This window comes from Gorilla gorilla, chromosome 15 (assembly GCF_029281585.2).
Source record: "Gorilla gorilla gorilla isolate KB3781 chromosome 15, NHGRI_mGorGor1-v2.1_pri, whole genome shotgun sequence".
In the NCBI taxonomy this organism is placed as follows: domain Eukaryota; kingdom Metazoa; phylum Chordata; class Mammalia; order Primates; family Hominidae; genus Gorilla; species Gorilla gorilla.
Genome location: NC_073239.2, coordinates 30,296,989 through 30,305,854, shown reverse-complemented (window position 1 = coordinate 30,305,854; position 8,866 = coordinate 30,296,989).

Below are 8,866 nucleotides of genomic sequence, written 5' to 3'. Positions count from 1 at the left end.
AAATGTGGTATAAATGCCCACCATAGAATACTATTCAGACTTTTAAAAAGAAGGAAATTCTGTCATTTGCAACAACATGGATAAACCTAAAGAACAATATGCTAAGTAAAATAAGTTAGGCACAGAAAGACAAACACTGCATTATCTCACTTATATGTGGAATCTACAAAAGTCAAATTCATAAATGTATAGAGTAGAATGGTGGTTACCAGAGGGTGCTGGGGTGGAAGAAAGTGGGAGACAGGGGAGATGTTGGTGTCAAAGTATACAGTTTGAGTTAGACAGAGGATATAGGTTTTAGTGATATATTGCATGACATGGTGACTATATTTTAATATATTTTAAATTAAGGCATCATAGAAATTAAAATTGTTGATTTGGGATGAGAATGGAAATCAAATTAAGCAGTCAATAAGCGCTTCTTGGATGCCTGTTGAACAAAAGTGGACCCAAAGCATGAGAGAAGTAATCATTTAAAATACAGGTTTAAAAGAATTTACTGTACTTTTCTTCCTATGTCCTTCTATTCTTTTTGTATGTGTGTATTCTCTAAACAAAATGTTTGGTCAGACTTTTATAACATTAATGTAGTACTTCCCACTTACCTCGTAATTCACTATTGTTTCTCCTGTTTTTGCCTGCCAGTTCCTTTCTTATTTATTCAATTGTGGTTTGATAAAAAGGAAAACAATATCTCTGCTGTTACTGAGCTTAAAATCCGATGATTTAGTTGGTAGTAATTAAAGATAATAAAATTAAAGCCTAGTATTCTAACTGTCTTGGTCACAAAAAGAAATCTTCTTTGGGTATTCAGAACTGTGTTAATGGAAACTTTATTCTGTAACTGTACATTACTTCCTTTAACCTGATGGTCACTTAGCCATTCATTCAACAAATGTTGACTAAGTACTTATTGTGTATATAAACTACTTAGACAGTAGAGAGACATCAGTAACAAAGCCAAGTTTGCCTTCATAGGCTCTATGTTTTGGTGGAAGATAGACAAAGTTTTGTCAGGGAGTCAAAATGGGGAAGTGAGCAATTTTGCCATTACTCTAAGTTTATTTTCTCCTTTTTTAAAAATTGATTTATTTCTAACCACATTCTATTTTATGTTATTCCCATTTTCTGCTAATTACCTATTAAAAGTTTAGGTGATAACAGTTCTATCTATCCTTAATATATATTTGATTTTTAATAAAGGCGCTTATGAAATGAAAGCTACAAAAATTAGAAATGTATGCACTAATCTCTGGTCCTAGTGGATACTTTAATGTATATAGCTTGTGATTCTGTAGCTCAGATCTAAACGAGGGCTCTGCTGATATTTGTTGCAATGTGAAAGTTGGGAAGTCCCAAAGCAGAGAGGAAAATGGAGCAGAGAGGAAAATATGAAGGCTAAGGGGAAGCATTTAATTTCCCTTCTCCCCAGTCCTTCCAGAATAACAATAATAAAATAAATGCTTTGGGGTACTTGGAAGTAGAGGACTCAGAAGAACAGGCCATAACTCCCCACATTTTGGGCTATGTATGTTCTTGCCAAGAGTCCAAAATGAGAATTGGCAGTGACCTAGGCCAGAGTGTAGTCAGCACACAGAGTGAGAAGGTGAGTGGAAAGGACTCCAAGTTCCCTCAAGGTAGGGAGGGTGTCAAGAAAAGGCTAAGGCCTGGCTGGGTGGCTCACTCCAGTATTCCCAGCACTTTGGGAGACCGAGGTAGGGGGATTGCTTGAATCCAGGAGTTCAAGACCAGTCTGGGCAACATGGTGAAATCCCCCGTCTCTACAAAATAATACTAAAAGTAGCCAGGAGTGGTGGCATGCGCCTGTAGTCCCAGCTGCTTGGGAGGCGGAGGTGGGAGGATTGTTCGAGCCTGGGAAGTGGAGGTTGCAGTGAGCGAAGATCACACCACTGCGCTTCAGCCTGGGCAACAGCAAAATCCTGTCTCAAAAAAAGAAAATAAAGGCTCAATGGCAAGAGTGGCCCTGGGAAATCACAGCTATAGACATCAGCATGTTCGTGCTGTCCCACCTTTGCTTTGAATACCAGGATCCTCCACCCACCAGCAGCTGTGCTAGCCAGCACCTGACTAAGGTTCTTTAATGAACTCAAGACCCTCCTGTGTGCCGCCGCTCTGCCCAATGAAAATCTATCTGCCCTGCATCTTATTATACCAGAATTTTCCTTAGCTTTCTTCCACATTCAGAGGATCTGGCAAACTGTCCAGAAAAAAATAAACTTGGATGATAACAAGTTATCCCATTCAGGGACATTTTCATTTGTGACGTTACAAAAAAAATCAGTCTCTGCTGAGTCAGTTCACATTAGTGAATAAAGACTGGCGGTGGAAGTAAAGCACAGATGAGGGTCTTCCTCAGTTCTCAAAATGCACTGCATTGGCAAAAATTCAGGCTTCTTACATCAGGCCAACCTTCCTCTGGAATATGATCAGTAGAAGGGGAGGAAGATAAGAGAGCAGTCAGAGTACAACCTGGAAACCAGTTCAGATGATGCCTACTGAATAACAGAGAGTACAATACACATATTTACAGTGTACCCATCAGAAATATTGTGCACCATCTGAGATGGTTTATCTTTCCATGAAATAAAGGGCAAACTGTACCCATTTGTCAATTTTCTGGACAAAGTTCATATGGAATCTGGTGATTATGAGTTAACTCTGTCAATTGCATTTGTATTCATGAAGGAAATTGCAGCTAAATTGGTTGCTGCAACTCCTAATCCTAAGAGCAAATATTGTTGCTAAGATGCCCACAATACCTCATTCCCACAGTCCAGAATAGATTTGGTGCATTTGCTTAGAAACAAGAACACTGCCTAGGGCAAAATTCTAGCTCAAAAGCAATCAGGTCCAGTAGATGAGGGGATCACTACAACCATAAAATAGAAAGGTCAAATTAAGTAGAACATTTCTAACCCTCACAGGAATCTTATGAAATATTATTATCCCCATTTTTCAGAGGAAGACACGGTGGTTCAAAAAGTCAACTTACTACTAACTGAACATACAGCTTATTAGTTGAGTGTGTGAACTCAACTAATGTTGTGATGTTGTGATGAGGTAGCATCACAACATCTCATCCACCTAGCTCAGGGGATAAAGCAAGATAACACAGGTAAAAACACTCGGAAAATTAAACTGCCTACACCCATGATAAGCATTATTATTATGTACAAACTTTCTTGGATGGGAATAGACATTAAAATCTTGGTCATGTGCAAAATTGTTCTTAATTTGAGAAGTTGTTCAACCCTGTTTTTAGCCCCAGGATTCTCTGCTTCTATGTATGAAGTGGGAAATGAAATATAGTCATGCAAGAGGCTATTTCTTTAATTTTCTGGATTGTCACATTCATTCAGCATGAAATTTTGTACAGAAAGTCAATTTTGGAAAGTTCCAAACTTAATTAGATCTTGCAGTTTTGTGATCTTCATTATAATTATCAAATACTGAAGAGCTAATAAAGGATCAACCTCTGGGCTGCAGAATAACCTAATATATTCATACCTCAGTGACATCCTGAATTAGAACTGTGGGCTGATGAACTCCAGTGAACCAACCAGCCAACCATAGTTGGCAGATTCAAATTGCAATACACAACTGAGACTTGATCAGACCAAGATGAATACATGATATGTAAAATAACCCAATAAAGTTTATCAATAATACATGGGCAATTCAGATGAGACATACACTGGTGTAGCAAGTCTAATTAAGAGCATTTCTATGATAAACTGAAGCTCTACCCTCTGCTATCATGCAATGATTCATTTGAGTTTATTGTCACAAGAAGAATGAGCAGTGAGCATCTTCCTTATTACTGGTTCTTCTTCCTGATACTTGCAATTTAACCAAATAATACATATCACCCTTTTAATATTTCAAAGGATGTTTCAATACCCAGACATTTTTCTTAATGTAGAGTCTGTGGAAGACAGAGTGGTGAATTCTGGATTATTTCTTTTGGTTTTTTTTGTTGTTGTTTTTGTTTGTTTGTTTTATTTTGTCTTTTTAAAAAATTGCTCAGATACTTTTCAGAAGCCTTTCTATAACTTTTTTGGACTAGTAGTATCTTAAAAATAAATGCTACCACAACAGAGCCATGATTTTAGCAATATTAGAAACTCCATTAACTCCTTCAGGTCCTTATCACCTTGATTTAGTATCATCTCTACAATTATCTCCTAGACTCTTGCTGAAATTTAACATTTGAAAGCCAAAGAAGTAACCCAGATATTGCATAGGAGAAAAATTCTAATTTAACTAAATATATTGATGTACATTGGTAGTAACTTTGATCCTAATTTTGTGGGGAACTTTAAAGATAGAAGCTGGGGAAAAACCCACAATTATTTAAAAACGTACCTCTTTTCTTTTAGAGGTATAGACTTTACATTTGGAAAAACTGTTTTATTTAAATCCCTTGCATGAGTTTCTGAGTTATGCATGCACTAAATGCTTTTCTAACTTATTTATTCTAAAATAAGCAAACCGAATTGTTTGTAATACAGGTGAACAAAGGCCAAGCCAGAGCCAACTCCATATTATTTTAAGCCTTTTAGGGGTAACTGAAAGGAAGAGGTAAAAATTCTTGAGGACAAGGGTCATCTCATGTTCTTTGTCTGTAAATGGATAAAGAAAGCACTGTGCCTGAAATGTTGTTTGATTCTGTGTTGCTTGCACTTGTCCATCTGTCTATTTATTGGAAGCATTCAATTTTGTTTGAGAGAATCATTTGAGAGTTGCTTGCAGAAGCTAAAGAAAGAAAGAAATATTGAAAGGGCTGCTTTGAGAAACTCTGAGAAACTCCGAGCTTTGAGAAAGTCAGATGCTGAGCACGAGCAGTATTGTTTTGATTCCAAGAAATAATGTATGCTTCAGATTCAGGTGGAGGAAAGTTCTCCCATCTACACAAAAAAATCCAGCTGTGTGTAGCACCTTGATGAGTGGCAATTTTGAAAGAAAATAATAAAGCATTCTTGGCATAGACACTAGTGATCTCATGAAAGCAATATCAGAAATGGCAAAAATAGAACTTTTGCTCTTTTGAGAGAAGATTACTTTGGCCAAGGGCAGATTTGGTAGGAGCAAAAGAACATGGCATACCTCCAAGGTGAAAGTCATAGGCTTATTGGCCTGTGAGCAAACATGAAGGACCAATGTGGGCACTCCTCTAAATATATGGGGGAAACTTGTTGATAGAAGGTGTTGAAATTAGGCAATAAATACACTTGAGTTTTGAGTGATTGTAAATTTATGCTAAAAGCGAGTTGTAATATTATTATATAATCATAGACTGGTTTAATTATTAATTTCAAACTGGGTTTTTGGCAGTCTTCTATTCATTTTTACTTAAATAAAAGAAAATTCTAAAAGAAAGTTAACCTATTAGGTCAAAGTAATTGTTTATCTATTTCTTCCAAAGTGTGACTTTCCAGATGTAGTTAAAATGCTTTCCAGAGAATGTGCCTTCCATTTACAGTCATAAGTTGCTTAACTATAGGGATACATTCTGAGAAATGTGTTGTTAGGCTATTTCATCATTGTGCAAATACCATAGAGTGTACTTACACAAACCTAGATGATATAGCTTACTACACACATAGGTTATGTGGTATAGCCTATTGCTATATCTAGGCTACAAACCTGCACAGAAGGTTACTGTACGGAATACTGTAGGTGATTATAACACAATGTCAAGTATTTGTGTCTCTAAACATAGAAAAGGTACAGTAAAAATATGGAACTATAGTCCTATGGGACCACTGTCATATGTATAGTCTGCTGTGAACCAAAACATTGTTATTGGGGCATATGACTGTAGTTAAAGGTGTTTCACTTTTTTATGAATAGGCCATAAAAACAGTTGTTTTGTTGTATTCAGCCAAACTGATTTGCTTGCAGTTTCTTGAATTGAACTTATAATTTTGCACACTTGCTGGAAAGAATGTTCTTCTTTACATCTGTCTATCCAAGCCAATTCTTACTTAAGATTTCAATTTGAAATTCTAACTCATTAAAAAAACTCCCAGGGCCAACTGAGGACAAAGCCCTTCTCTCTCCTCTTAACTCATTCATTTATTTGTTTGGTATATATTTACTGTGGATGACAATGTGCAACTCATCTATTAAGCACTCACTTATGCTTTTGGATTGTCAGTTATCTTGTTACGTGTCTTGACTTTGTCCCCTGTGACTAGGATAAACAATCAGGAAATGGACAGCATTTTACATATCTTTTCTCTCTGGTTTAGTGCCTAGTTTCTTAAATGTAGCCGGCATTCAATACATGTATGATGGATTTGATTCAGATTCAAATCTTTAAATAAAAGAAAATGTCAACTGAATTATATTCCTTTAACAAGGGCGGAAAGACAATATCATTGATTGAATACTGTTGTGTGCCAAGGTGTTTTTATAAATGATCTCTAATCTTTATGATCGTCCACTAAGAGAATTTCAGTCATCCTCAATGTGTCTACAAGGAAAGAGATACTGTGAGATACTGTAAAAACATTTCTCCAGGATATTCTGCTGGTAAGTTGTAGAACTGGCTCTGAAACTCAGGCTTATCCCCTCGAAAACCAGGAGGGTATTCAAGTGGGAAAAGATTCTGCCTCTGCAGTTGTCACCCTAACAGTTTCCTTTATAGATGAGCCAAGAGACATATATCTTAATATTATTGAGAAAATGTCATATTTGTCCAGCTCTTTTTGTTCTTTCACCTTTGTGTGTTTCCTTAGCTAAGATTCTAATGAGATTTATCTTTTTTAGAAAATTGAAATCGACCAAACAAAAAGCATCACTTTCAGGCTGTAATATAAAAGCTACTGGGTTAATTATTTTTATTTTAAAAAGAAAAAAGCTTTATTTAACTGCAATTACATGCTCAATAACAGAGTGTTTTTCTGTGTTGCTTTGGTGTAAATGTACTCAAGACTGCTCAAATGTATCAAAATATTGTATCTGGGTTTTAATGATTGGATTTGTTAGAGTTGCTTTGATACTGCAGAAACATAGGAAAACATATGATTAAGAAGTACACATTGAAAAGAAGGAAGACACTAAACTGATTTTCAGAGTGGCTGCTGCTCATTATCTATGATAATACAGTAATAAGAGTGAGATCAAGGATAGCAAGAATCTTATCAATTCAAAATAATTGTTTATTACTTAATGATATTTTTAGTGCAGCATTTGTATAGATTATCATTTTAGTGTGTTTCTTTATAAATGATGACTTTTTAAATGATTTCTCTAACTATTGCCAACAACTACAAAAGCTCCCTTACAGACTTGTGATGCCTTGAAAGCACCTAGAGAAGATGGGCTGTAACAGTAATAAACTTGGTTTAGTGGGAGAGGGAAAGTTTCTACAGTCATTTAATCATGACATCTAAGGAGGCACAGAGAACTATGGCTCTATTCAAGTGGGTTTTGTTACTGAAGGACTAAGACTCAGTGGGTAAAACTAGAAAATATGTTTCTCGAGGTCAGTGATTCTTAAATAAGAGAGGAAGAAGGTGGCATGTTGGAATTGCCTGGGGATATTGGGGGCATTTTTCTAGCTATTCTTAGTCCTCCAGAGATTTTGGTACACCCACCTCCCTGCCAGTAGCTATTCATCAGTAGCTATTCATCAGTAGCTATTTATTGTCATAGTGATTCACTGTTTTTAGCCCTCTGGTATGTTAGAGATAAAAAAAATATATAGCTAATAATTGCTAGTCTAGTCACTGGGGAAATGTGTAGCAATTTGGGCAGTATAGGTAGTAGCATCCACATAGCAAGAGATAATTCTGGTTTGAAGTGGGTCTATATCCTTAGTCCATCCCCTAAAGTGGAAGAATTGGCAAAGATTAATAGGACACTGGGCCAGAATGAGAGGACTCAGGCAAGGATCAGTTTTCAGCAGTTTGTTTCTCAAAAAACAGAGGATTTTAGAGGAAAAGACCGAGGATCAGAGGCTTATACCACAGGCTTGGGACAATTTAATTTCCAGCTCACCAAGTTCTGGGAATGGCATTATAATATATTTCTGGACTTGGTTGTAGAGAAATAGATATAACTGAATTCTATAAGTTGGGGATAGCCAAGGACTGGAGAAGGCAGAAACAGAGATAAACAACATGTAGACTTGATTATGAATCATTACTATGGCAACACAAAATCTCTGGGCAGTAAAATATTATTGTAAAAATGTGTGTTAGGGAATAAAATAATGTGCACTGTCATTGCCTCTGTGCAAAACTTCCCTGGAGGTCCCAGCCAATGCAAAAAGATAAGAAAAAAAATGGAATGATATATCAAGATTCAGAAAGAAAAGTGAAATTATTCTTTACAGACAAAATGACTTTCAATATAGAAAATCAGAGATACTCTAGAAATAAATGATTATAAATAATAAGAAAATTCAACAATGATACTAGATACAAGATAACTATACAAAGAAGAGCTGTGTTTCTGAATGCCAGCAACAATCAGATAGGAAAGAAACAATAACAAGTATTCGTTCATGAGAGAAACAAAAATAATCAGCTATATAGAGAAAAATATTAACAAATAAGGTGAAAAACATGTATGGAGAAAATTAGAAACTTATATTTAAGGTTGAAAAGATAAATAAGTAAAGTTCTTCACACACAATATCATGAAGAGGTCAATATTTTCCAAACTAACCTCAACATTAACAAAAAATCCAACAAAAAATTTCAAAAAGGAATTCTACATTTCCTGAAGGGCACAGAAAAGCCAAGAAAAGTTTGAAGAAAAATAAGATATGAGACAGTTGAGGACTCTTCTACCATATGTAAAGACTTATCATAAAGTCTTAGTAATGAAGATA